Source organism: Syngnathus scovelli, unplaced genomic scaffold (genome assembly GCF_024217435.2).
Source record: "Syngnathus scovelli strain Florida unplaced genomic scaffold, RoL_Ssco_1.2 HiC_scaffold_30, whole genome shotgun sequence".
Lineage (NCBI taxonomy): Eukaryota > Metazoa > Chordata > Actinopteri > Syngnathiformes > Syngnathidae > Syngnathus > Syngnathus scovelli.
In genome coordinates this window covers 712,360-724,758 of record NW_026061392.1, presented here as the reverse complement: position 1 = coordinate 724,758, position 12,399 = coordinate 712,360, and the positions used below count along the sequence as shown (strand labels likewise).

The window sequence follows — 12,399 nt, the reverse complement described above, 5'->3', positions numbered from 1 at the left end:
CATATAGCAACCGCTGTTTTGTTTAGTAGATTTACAGTTGTTATGCATTGGCATAATGGTGTGCACTCAAAATAGATTTAAATAAATTAAATATTTCTTCTGCCCACTCCCTTTTAAACAAGTTAACTCTGCCCACGTCCATTGACGTCTTGTCTGCGTCACGTGACCACGACGTAGTGACGTCATATAGTAACCGCTGTTTTGATCAGTAGACTTAGTTATTATGCGTTGCCATAATGGCGCACTGGTTAGCATGGCCACCTCTTAAGCATGATGTTGCGGGTTCGACGCCTGATCAATGTTAGCATGGAGTGAGCTGAAGTGCATGGCGCTGAAGATTTGAATCTTTGAAATGCGCTGAGGTCTGACATATCAGGCAGAATGGTTTGCCATCACGTTCAACAAAAAATAGAAACTTTCCCACTCTGATTAAAACGTCCTGTGTTCATCTACGTATTTTCGTTTTGCTGTGCATCTTTTCCCTGCCATTTCGAGAGCCCAATTGACACTCATAGTTTAAAGAAATGTGTTTGCCCATCCTACTTTGTGGAATTTCACCACATGCGCTTTTGACCAAAATACCAAATTGAACTCAAGTGAAGCCAACACGCACAACCCCCCACACACACACAAATGTTGATATGAACATAAAAGAGCCGCATGCGGTTCGGGAGTTGCGGCTTGGCCAAACCTGCACTATACAACTTTATTTGTATAAAATTTTCACAACAGCTGTCACACAAACAAAGCGGGAAAAACCGAAGACGTGCGTGTTCCGCCCACGCTGGATTTATTTGCACCTTTGAAAAGACACCGTATTGCCGCAGATGTGGCAAAGAGTACTTTTGGGCATCTGAGACGGAAGGATGTCCAAAGCATCACGTCACCTGCTCTGGTAGGCATGGTGGTGGGACGTTGAGGTCAACCGCTTTGGGGTTGGCTGAATCTTTGATCGCAGGATGCCACACACTTGAAGACAGAAGCAGAAAAGCAGAGCTAAATGCAAAATGTACTCACCGGTGACTCCAATTTTTTTCCCCCCTGAAGAAACAGCTGGACGGGTGGCCCCGGCTGGCCAGTGGGACTCTTGTTATTCTGACCCTTTTTAGTGCGCGTTTGGGGCAACAACCGTTTTTTGTGGCGCTCTCTTCTGGTTCAAAAGTGCCCTGCATGTGAATTTGCTTTTCCTGCCTTCTGATTGGATGAGCGCCGGTGTGACGCGGTGCCTCTGTCACCGTGGCGGGGGGTATACGTTGGCATCGGAGCGTCTGCCAACGTCTGAGACCGGCTGGCAGTGTATCGGAGGTGTCGAGTGCGGTGCCGCTGGAGCTCACTCACCAGCTGGTGTTAGGGCCACAGAATGAAGGCCAAGGAGAAGAATAGAAAGAGAAACAGAAACTTCTCCTCCAATTGTTTGATTTGTCTCTTCTGAGCTTCGATGAATTCTTTCAGCTCTTTGTTCCTCTAGGACGGACAAATGGAAAGTGGCATTCAAAAGCCAGTAAGCGTGCAAGTAAGTGCCGGGCTGGCTTTGGGCCCTTACCTGTTGCGCGCTGTGCAGCAGATCCATTCTCTCTTGGAGGATGCAAGCGTCGCGCTCCCTCAACTCGCACATCAGGGCTCGCTTCCATTGGTCCACGGCGCTCCTAAGCTCTTCTCTCTGATCCGCCGTCAGCACGTCATTCACGCCAGCGTGGCTGGCTTTTTCGCCGTCCGTGGCGGGGCAGTCCCGCTGCGGTAGCGCCTCGTACAACATGGCCTCCAGCTCCAGGATCCTCTGGGCCGCAATCCTCGTCCATCAGTGGTCCGGCGGGAGATTTGAGGGCGGCTTACCTTATGAGCCTGGTCCATGGAACACTTCCTGAAGTCCAACTCTTCATCCAGGTAGCCCTTCTGCTTGCAGAACATATCCTAGCACAGCTCAAGGTCAGAATTGTTGGGGCACATTGCCGGAGTTCCCCTTGGCTGATGTCGCGTGTCTGTCTACCTTCTCACTTTCAATGTCCAACATCTTCTGTTGAAGTGCTGACTTGGTCACTTTGATGTATTCTAACCACTGAGGAAAGGCTGCTGTCACATAAGCAGAATGCGAGAGCGTGCGTGGACGTGCGCGTTACCTTCTCGGCTAGGGTGAGAAGGGTCCTGGCGTGAATCACGACCACCTGCTCCTCGTTGGTGAGATTCTGCAAGAGCCCAAAGGCACAGCGTCAACAAGCTTCTTTCAGCGCAAAGCCTTCCAAAAGTCACATTTGAGCCGCCGAGTCTCGTGGAGTGCGAACATAAGGAGTTCGACATACACTTACGGCGTTATAGCCCAGGATGTCCAGCTTCTTCATCAGATCACTGATGACGATGTCCGGGGGAAAGGCGCAAGGAGCAATGTAAGGTGTTCTGGGACCTCGGGTTAAGGTTAGGGTTGCGAGGGACGCCTTACGTACGCTCACGCCCTCGGCCTCGCAGTAGATCTGCAAAGGGCTGAGGCCGTCTGGGAAACGGACTTGCAGAAACTTCAAGACGGGGGAGCGCCACTCCCTCTCCTGAAAGGCAGAGGCATGCATCCGTCCGTCCGTCCGTCCGTCCGTCCGTCACATCTCTGGCCTCAACACGCTTGTGCGAGTCTTCCCACCTCCAGCTCCAGGATGCGGAACTCAAGCAGTTCGTTTTGGTCTCGGATATCCTGGATGTGCTCTTTCAGACGCGCTTCTTCCGCCTCCATCCGCCTGACCTGAAAAGACAGTCAGACCTCATCTGCGGGGCTTCCCGACAGGTGTGACGCCAAGCGACTCCGCCCAGCGCCTTTCTTTCCGTCACCTTTTCGGCCAACTGCTGATTGCTCTGACGCAGCAGCTGCTTCTCCTCCACCCACTTGACATTCTAGAAGAGACAAACGCGTGGACAGCTTTGGAATGTTGTGTCATTTTCATCCACAAATTCTTTGGTTGACTGGAAAATGACATTTGCTTTTCTCCGCATTTTCCCAGCCACGTTCGGGGGGGGGGGGGGGGGTTGGTCCAGTAATGCCAGACGGATGAGTGACTGAAGAATGTAGCTATTTTGTCTGAGAAAAAGGTGTGCTCATTGATGAGCTTACCTGTCCTTGTTGCTTCAGCGCTGACTCCAGATCTGCTACTCTGCTTTGATAGTGACCCATTTCTACCATCAGCTTTTCTCTGGTCTGAAAGGAGGAGGAGGGAGGCTCCTCCTCCTCCTTTCAGACCAGAGAACACCCGAGGCTGGGTGAGAACGGGGAGGCTGCGACCCGGCCGGGGGTTGCGGGAAGGGGCGCCACCTTGATCTCCTTCTCGGCGTCGTAGTCCCCTTCGCTGGTCTGGGCTAGCAGAGCGTAGGCTCGTTGCAGCGCTTGATATTCTTGCGTCAGCTGGCGGTAGCGAAGCTCCGCCTCTTCATGCACACACCAATGCAACACAGCACTAGTACCAGAATCAGTCAGACCGGCGACAAAGCACCCGCGACGCAAAGACGAGTCCGATTCCAGGCTGAAGAGGAATGTTTGGTGCCAATACGCTGGCAGAAATGGCGGGCTACCTCTTCGGGTTCCGTGTCGGGGGTTCTGTCGGTGTGAAAAGACAAGGACGATCCGTCCGGGTCCACCAACACGTCTTCGTCGTAGCCGTAAAATGTTTCGATGACCTGCGGGCGCGGAAGCAAACATCTCTCTGAACAAACTGAAGCGACACCTCACGATGAATCGACGAGAGGAACGATAGCGAGAAAAAGGCCATTTCATCTTGCGCAACACCAAGCAGCCGCAAACAAACAGACTCACCTTGCAGGACCTCACGCTTTGTTCCTCCTCAGAGATTCTCGACGTCGGTATCGTAGCAGCAAATCTCTCTCCTGTCGACACAAATAATCCGCCTTTGAGATTCTTTGGATGCAAAGGGAACGAACGGCTCCGGCGCAGAAACAAACGCGACTCACAATGACATTTCTGACATGAGCTCCTGTCTCCAGAGCCTGAAAAACACGTCACCGGCGATGATTGGAGGGACGCTCGTCTTTTCCAAAAGTGACAACTACAGGGTGTGTCAGGGTTTTCCAGATTATCTTTATCGTATCATTGTGTTGCTTTGACTTTGACTGCGACCTGTAATAAATAATATTATTTATCCCTTATTTATCCCTATCGCTTATCCCTTCCTACACAAAGTCGTAAAACACCCCTTGCTATGTTTTGACTAGAGGTCAAGGGCTTCCTCTATTCAATCCACTCTTACACCCACCCTGTTTCTCTTAATTAAAATGCTCGTGCAGGAGCCGAGAGTCAGACTTCATTCGTACAACGGATGGACTCTCCACCTGCAGGTGTCCAAAAGAACTTACTTGTCTCCCGTGTGGTTCTTGCAAAATAAGTTGGAGCGAGCGCAACTCTAACAGGGTGCATTTTGCCACTAGCTGCCTACGGACAATGACGTCGCGCTCGCGGCTCATGGTTGACGGGCTGAGCAGCCGGGCAAGTCCGTCGTTTTCAGCGCACAGCGAGTGGCAAAGGCGCTGACAAAACGGGAGCTTTGAGCTGCTGAAAACGGCAAAACAAGTCTAAAGCGTGTTCAAACGCGTGCGCACAATGCTCCTGCTTGAAAGGTCGGAATTTAAGGGGCCAATTTTTTGGATGGCGGCCGCCGGCCAAGCTTTGGACGGAAAAGGTTTCCTGGCGACAGCGAGCGAGCGCGGCGCTGCCGTACGTGCACCGAGTCGCCTGCCTGAAGACCTTGGACAAGTCGTCGATGATGTGCCGCTGCTCCACAACTTGAAGGAACTCCATTTCACCGTCCTGCTGGCCGCAACCGCGGTCCAGGTCATTGAGCGAACTAGGCCTTCTCTGTGGAACACAAATGCAGTGGACTCTGTTGGCACGCCGCCGTTGTCCGCGTCGACTTACCAAGCTTGCCATCTCCTCGTTCTCCTGGGTGACAAAGCGCACTTTGTTTTCAAGGCGACACAGCACCAGCGAGAGTTCTTCATTCTTCCTGCTCAGGCGTTTGTTTTTGTACAGGAGTGGCAGAAACTGGCTTTCTGTTTCTCTCAGTCGCTTTAGCTGCAAGCATGAAGTGCGGGATGTGAAAGACGCACAACACGCGGGCCAGAACGTATCCATTCCTTTTGCATCGGTTTGAACGGAATCGTGGCTTTGGCTCCCAATAAAAGACATCTACCAGGCAACCGACTCGCCGCGCCGCTCAACTAATAAGCAAGCGCAATGGGTGCCTCGCTGGATGGCGCGCATCAAACGTAGCGCAAACCTTCAAGCGTGCCGTCAATAAATTACCAGTTCATTGCGCTCTTCAGAAAGCAGGGCGTTTCGATCCTCCAGTTTCCTGATGACTGCGCTGAGCTCAGCGATTTTCAGATGAAACCGTCGCGTGTCCCGAGCCTCCTGAGACTGAAAACGCCCCGCAACACACACACACAAGCACTCGTTCAAAGTTCAAAACTGTTTTTGTGCTACCTTCCTCCAGCAACGAACTAAGTCATGCGTACTGCAAGTGTGTGATGAGGTGGCTTATGCAATGAAGAGGATTGCTAGTAGCGGCGTTGACCCCACTTCCAGGGTAGTTTAGGCCCGCCCTTTGGGAATCCCTCAGGGCAGCGATCTGCTGCTCGGCAGCCTGAGTCTGCAGCTGAAGGCGGTGGACGTGGCCGGCCCCAGGGCTTCATCCAAAACACTAACCGCTCTGTCTTTCAGCTTGATCTCATCCGTCTGGATGTACAAACGGGGAGCGCTCAGGCAGGCGGGCAAACTCATTTGCCAGAATTGTGACAAAAACAAAGAGAGCAACCGGCCAATTTTTTTCTTGAATCGACTAGAACACCTTTGCTGTGACAAAAGCGAAGCGAGCAACCGGACATTTTCTTCTTGTGAAATAGAATAGAATAGAATGCCTTAGGTGTCATTGCACTGCAGGTATACAACGAAATTGGGAACATAGCCACGCACCGCGCATCTGATCAGTCCTACCAGTCGGCGGATCTCCCTCTCGCAGTCTCTCTTGGTTCGGCTCATCTCCTCCCGATGCTGGTGATGAGCCGATCGGAGCTCGGCCGCTCGGGACTGCCAGGCCTGCTGGGCCGCTGCCAGGGCTTCTTCCGCGCTCCTGGTGGAGGCGACACCGCTCGGTCTCCCGACACCGCCGCGTCTCCTCCACCTCCGCCAGCAAAGCGCCCCCCCACCTCACCTGAGCAGACATTGCGCCACACCGGGCCGTTGAGACCGCAACGGAGCGCCGCGACGCTTACTGGGGACAAGCTACACAATACGGTAGCGGCCGCATCGAAGCCCGACGTGGCGTGCGGATAGTCAGACACGGATAGAGCGGATCACCTTGTCCATGGAGCCGTCCCTCAGGCTGAGGACCAAGGCATTCAGTCGCTGGATCTCTCCATCTTTGATTTTGATCACTCTCATCAGCTCCATTTCATGCTGCCGCAGTAATGTCTCCCTGGTAATGGCTAACTCTTTCTGCTTCTCCTCATGGAGTTTGCTTTTGAGTTCCGTCATGGCGGCGGTGGCACGGTGGTGCTCCGCCCGCAGGTCCTGACTTCTCTCTCTCTCCAGACAGCTGACCTGACATGACTTAGACTTAGACTTAGACAAACTTTATTGTCATCTTGTCTGCACATGGTGCATACAAAACGAAATTCCGTTGCATACGTCTTACAACAAAGTAGTGATATTGCAGTTGAATAGAAGTAACATATCCTATGAAAATATATATATATATATATATATACATATACTATATATATATATATATATATATATATATATATATATTAAAAATAAGTATAAAGTGCAGCAGTGATAATTATGCAATAGTGCAAGTAGGCAAAACAGTATTCAAGAGTGTGCAGAGGAATGCTAAACCATGTATTAAACTTCTATTTAAAGGGTTTATACAAGTTCAGTAAAGTTGGTAGTGCGAGATAGTGCAAGATAGAGGTCCGTAGTGTCATAAAGTACAGTTCTGTGAATGTGTGATGCAGAGTTCAGTTTAGAGCTCAACAGTTCTAGTGTTCAACAGTCTGATGACAGCAGGGAAAAAGCTGTTGCAGAACCTGGTGGACCTGCAGCGGATGCTGCAAACCTCTTCCCAGAGGGCAGCAGGGAGAACAGTCCATGGTGGGGGTGTGATGGGTCATTGATGATGTTACGGGCACGGGACATGCAGCGCTGAGATGAAATGTCCTGAATGGAGGGAAGAGGAGCCCCTATGATCCTCTCTGCTGTCCTCACCACTCTCCTCACGTTCTTCCAATCGGAGGCGGTGCAGCCTCCACACCACACAGAGAGACAGCTTGTCAGAATGCTCTCTATGGTGCTCCTGTAGAACGTCCTCATGATGGGTGGGGGCAGGTGGGCTCTCCTCATCCTCCGCAGGAAGTACAAGCGCTTCTGTGCCCTCTTGACCAGTGCCGTAGTGTTCATAGTCCAGGTGAGGTCTTCTGTGATGTGGACCCCCAGGAATTTGGTGCTGCTGACCACCTCCACAGCTGAGCTGTTGATGATCAGTGGAGCGTGGTGAGGCTGTTTTTTCCTGAAGTCGACGATGATCTCCTTCATCTTCTCCTCATTCAGGATCAGACTGTTTTCTCTGCACCAGCCCACCAGCTGCTCCACCTCCTCTCTGTAGTCCAGGTCGTTGTTGTCTCTGATGAGCCCCACCACCGTTGTGTCGTCTGCTGACTTCACGATGTGATTGGTGGTGAACCTGAGGACGCAGTCGTGTGTCATCAGGGTGCACAGCAGGGGGCTCAGGACGCAGCCCTGAAGGGAGCCTGTGCTGAGGGTGATGACATCAGAGGTGTTCTGTCCGACCCGGACTGACTGAGGTCTGTTGGTGAGGAAGTCTAGCAGCCAGTTGCGAAGGGGGGTGTTGAAGCCCAGGTGTTCCAATTTTCCTACCAGATGCTGTGGGATGATGGTGTTAAACGCTGAGCTGAAGTCCAGGAACAGCCTCCGCACATGGGTGTTCTTCTCCTCCAGGTGAGCCAGGCTCAGGTGAAGAACGGAGGAGATGGCTTCCTGAGTGGAGCGGTTTTGCCGGTCGGCAAACTGGAACGGGTCAAATAATAGGGGGAGTCTGGAAACGATGTGACCTTTAAGCAGCCTTTCGAAGCACTTCATCATAACCGGAGTCAGTGCAACAGGCCGGTAATCATTAAATGAGGTGATTTGAGGTTTCTTCGGCACCGGAATGATGGAGGCAGTCTTAAAGCACGCCGGCACTGTGGCTTGGCCCAGCGAGGTGTTAAAAATGTCTGTGATGACCCCAGCCAGATGACTTGCACATTCCCTGAACACACGCCCAGGAATGTTGTCCGGGCCAGGGGCCTTACAGGGGTTGACTCTCCTCAGGGTCTTCAACACATCGGCGGAGTCAAGGCAGAGTACCTCCTCTTCCTGATGGGGGACAGTTTTAACTGCTGGAGTGCCGTTTAGTGCCTCGAACCTCCCAAAGAAGTTATTTAGACCATTTAGAAAGTCAGCATCAACTACACCCACCGGGGGGGGGGAGGGTGAGTTGTCGTCTGTAATCGCCCGTATGCCTTGCCACATACTCCTGATGTTTTTGACGTCGTGGAAACGATCCTGAAATTTTCGACTGCGGTCTCGCTTCGCTATCCTGATGGCACGGTTCAAGTTGGCTCTCGCTGTCCTCAGTGTCTCCTTGTCGCCAGACTTGAAGGCAGAGTTCCGCGCTCGTAGCGTTTGACGTACCTCCTCAGTCATCCAGGGTCGTTGGTTGCCCCGGGTGATGATATTCTTAGTGGTGCTGACGTCCTCGGTGCATTTGTTGATGTAGGCTGACACAGTCATGGCACACGCATGTCTAATCTACATCGGGAAAACTGGGAGGGAGGGAGGCAGGCAGGGAGGCAGGCAGGGAGGCAGGCAGGGAGGCAGGCAGTGTCTGTCTGTTGAGGTTTTCACCTTGTTCTTCTCCTGCTGAAGTTCTAACTGGACGTCCATCAGTTTGGTTCTCAGCTCGTCATTGGCGGCATGAAGGGCGTCCGTTCGCTCCGCCTTGGCCCGCCCTGCCGGAGCTCGTTTGGACATCTCTTACTCGAGTCTCGCCCGGTCGTCAGTCAGAGATCACAACATTTGTACCTGGAGAGCACAAACGCAGCGCTGTTTTCCACTGGCTTCAAACTCAACTTCAATCGGTACCGTAACTTACAACATCATAAACATAGAACTAGCTTGACTTATTCATTGAATAAATGCATTTGGTTCTTCAAAACTGCATCACGCAACATAGCGTGACCGAGACGGCCGTTATCCACCTGCGTGAAGTTATTTGGTGAAATGAATGAGATGTTTAAGACACCATCGTTCTGTCTCTATGTAGATGAAGGGAAATAATCGATTGCTGAAGGTCCAAAGGTGTTGTGATAAACAAATAAACATATTAGTGATTAGTGACATATTTGTGATAAACATATTAGGCAGGATAATCACATATGTTAACGTGACTGCCCACACTGTATTTATTTATGGTTATTTGTTAAATCGAGTACTGTTAGACATGAAATAGGAAGTGTTTAACATAAATGGAAGACGAAAGGGGTACTCACCATTGTAGCTCCTGCTGGTCAATGATACGAGCCTCTTCTTGCAGTGGAAAACATACAGCCAACAAACACCGTGGAACCTAAAGGAATGAAATTAAACATTAACATTTAGCCTAAACCAACATTCACAGATACAACGCAACGCAAACTACACAAACGTAAATCTTTTTAAACACAATGAGTTGTACTTACCGTGTACGCTCTAGACGGTCCACTTGCAAGCAGAAAATAAAGATATTTCTGTTGATAATCGTCGTGTTTGTATCCGGTGTCTCGCTCAAGGCCATTGCGCCCACAGATTTGAATTTTGGCGAGAGTTCAGCCTATTGACGTCATTTCCGCGGTGTAATACCCGCATATCTGAAACGGCAAAGTTAAGAGTAGAGTTAAATAAAGTTTTTAGTCAACGCAATAATTTACAACCGTTGACCAGTCGAAATAATCGTCGAAATTTGGCGTCTGTGGCTGGAAGCAGACGCCGAGTTCGACATTCCTCCCAAACGCCACACTCCCTTGCTTTTCAGGGCTAAAAAAAACCAGTTGTAATTACCTTGTACGCTCTAGACGGTCAAGTTGCAAGCTGAAAACAAAAATATTTGCCTTGTAAGTCATCGTGTTACTAACCGCTGTGTCTTGTTTGCCAGAATTGCCGCTTTCCTACTTCCTGTTGCAAGCCACGCCCACGGATTATAATTTTGCCGTGAGTTCCGCCTATTGACGTCATGTCCGCGTCACATGACTGTGACGTAATATTATCTAAAACTGTTTGTGCGGTATTGTGTTGTTCTGTGCGGTATTGTGTTATTCTGTGCGGCGTCGTGTTGTTCTGTGCGGCGTCGTGTTGTTCAGTGCGACGTCGTGTTGTTCAGTGCGGCATGGTGTTGTTCAGTGCGGCATGGTGTTGTTCAGTGCGGCATGGTGTTGTTCAGTGCGGCATAATGTTGTTCAGTGCGGCATAATGTTGTTCAGTGCGGCATGGTGTTGTTCAGTGCGGCATGGTGTTGTTCAGTGCGGCATGGTGTTGTTCAGTGCGGCATAATGTTGTTCAGTAGGCCATAATGTTGTTCAGTGCGGCATGGTGTTGTTCAGTGCGGGATGGTGTTGTTCAGTGCAGGATGGTGTTGTTCAGTGCGGCATGGTGTTGTTCAATGCGGCATGGTGTTGTTCAGTGCGGGATGGTGTTGTTCAGTGCAGGATGGTGTTGTTCAGTGCGGCATGGTGTTGTTCAATGCGGCATGGTGTTGTTCAGTGCGGCATGGTGTTGTTCAATGCGGCATGGTGTTGTTCAGTGCGGCATGGTGTTGTTCAGTGCGGCATGGTGTTGTTCAGTGCGGCATGGTGTTGTTCAGTGCGGCATGGTGTTGTTCAGTGTGGGATCGTGTTGTTCAATGCGGGATCGTGTTGTTCAGTACGGGGTGGTGTTGTTCAGTGCAGGATGGTGTTGTTCAGTGCGGCATGGTGTTGTTCAATGCAGGATCGTGTTGTTCAGTGCAGCATGGTGTTGTTCAGTGCAGCATGGTGTTGTTCAGTGCGGCATGGTGTTGTTCAATGCGGCATGGTGTTGTTCAGTGCGGGATGGTGTTGTTCAGTGCGGGATGGTGTTGTTCAGTGCGGCATGGTGTTTTTCAGTGCGGCATAATGTTGTTCAGTGCAGCATGGTGTTGTTCAGTGCGGCATGGTGTTGTTCAGTGCGACATAATGTTGTTCAGTGCGGCATGGTGTTGTTCAGTGCGGCATGGTGTTGTTCAGTGCGGCATGGTGTTGTTCAATGCGGCATGGTGTTGTTCAGTGCGGCATGGTGTTGTTCAGTGCAGGATGGTGTTGTTCAGTGCAGGATGGTGTTGTTCAATGCGGCATGGTGTTGTTCAGTGCGGGATGGTGTTGTTCAGTGCAGGATGGTGTTGTTCAGTGCGGCATGGTGTTGTTCAGTGCGGAATGGTGTTGTTCAGTGCGGCATGGTGTTGTTCAGTGCGGCATGGTGTTGTTCAGTGCGGCATGGTGTTGTTCAGTGCAGGATGGTGTTGTTCAATGCGGGATGGTGTTGTTCAGTGCGGGATGGTGTTGTTCAGTGCAGGATGGTGTTGTTCAGTGCGGCATGGTGTTGTTCAGTGCGGCATGGTGTTGTTCAGTGCAGCGTAATGTTGTTCAGTGCGGCATGGTGTTGTTCAGTGCGGAATGGTGTTGTTCAGTGCGGCATGGTGTTGTTCAGTGCGGGATGGTGTTGTTCAGTGCGGCATGGTGTTGCTCAGTGCGGCATGGTGTTGTTCAGTGCGGGATGGTGTTGTTCAGTGCGGCATGGTGTTGTTCAGTGCGGCATGGTGTTGTTCAGTGCGGCATAATGTTGTTCAGTGCGCCATAATGTTGTTCAGTGCGGCATGGTGTTGTTCAGTGCAGGATGGTGTTGTTCAGTGCAGGATGGTGTTGTTCAATGCGGCATGGTGTTGTTCAGTGCGGGATGGTGTTGTTCAGTGCAGGATGGTGTTGTTCAGTGCGGCATGGTGTTGTTCAGTGCGGAATGGTGTTGTTCAGTGCGGCATGGTGTTGTTCAGTGCGGCATGGTGTTGTTCAGTGCGGCATGGTGTTGTTCAGTGCAGGATGGTGTTGTTCAATGCGGGATGGTGTTGTTCAGTGCGGGATGGTGTTGTTCAGTGCAGGATGGTGTTGTTCAGTGCGGCATGGTGTTGTTCAGTGCGGCATGGTGTTGTTCAGTGCAGCGTAATGTTGTTCAGTGCGGCATGGTGTTGTTCAGTGCGGAATGGTGTTGTTCAGTGCGGCATGGTGTTGTTCAGTGCGGGATGGTGTTGT

General features: G+C 51.1%; 1 pseudogene; it reads right to left on the bottom strand.

Moving 5' to 3' along the window:
- Positions 1-1,359: 1,359 nt before the first annotated feature.
- On the bottom strand, positions 1,360-9,079 carry LOC125966012 (janus kinase and microtubule-interacting protein 3-like; annotated as a pseudogene).
- Between the last annotated feature and the right edge of the window lie 3,320 nt (positions 9,080-12,399).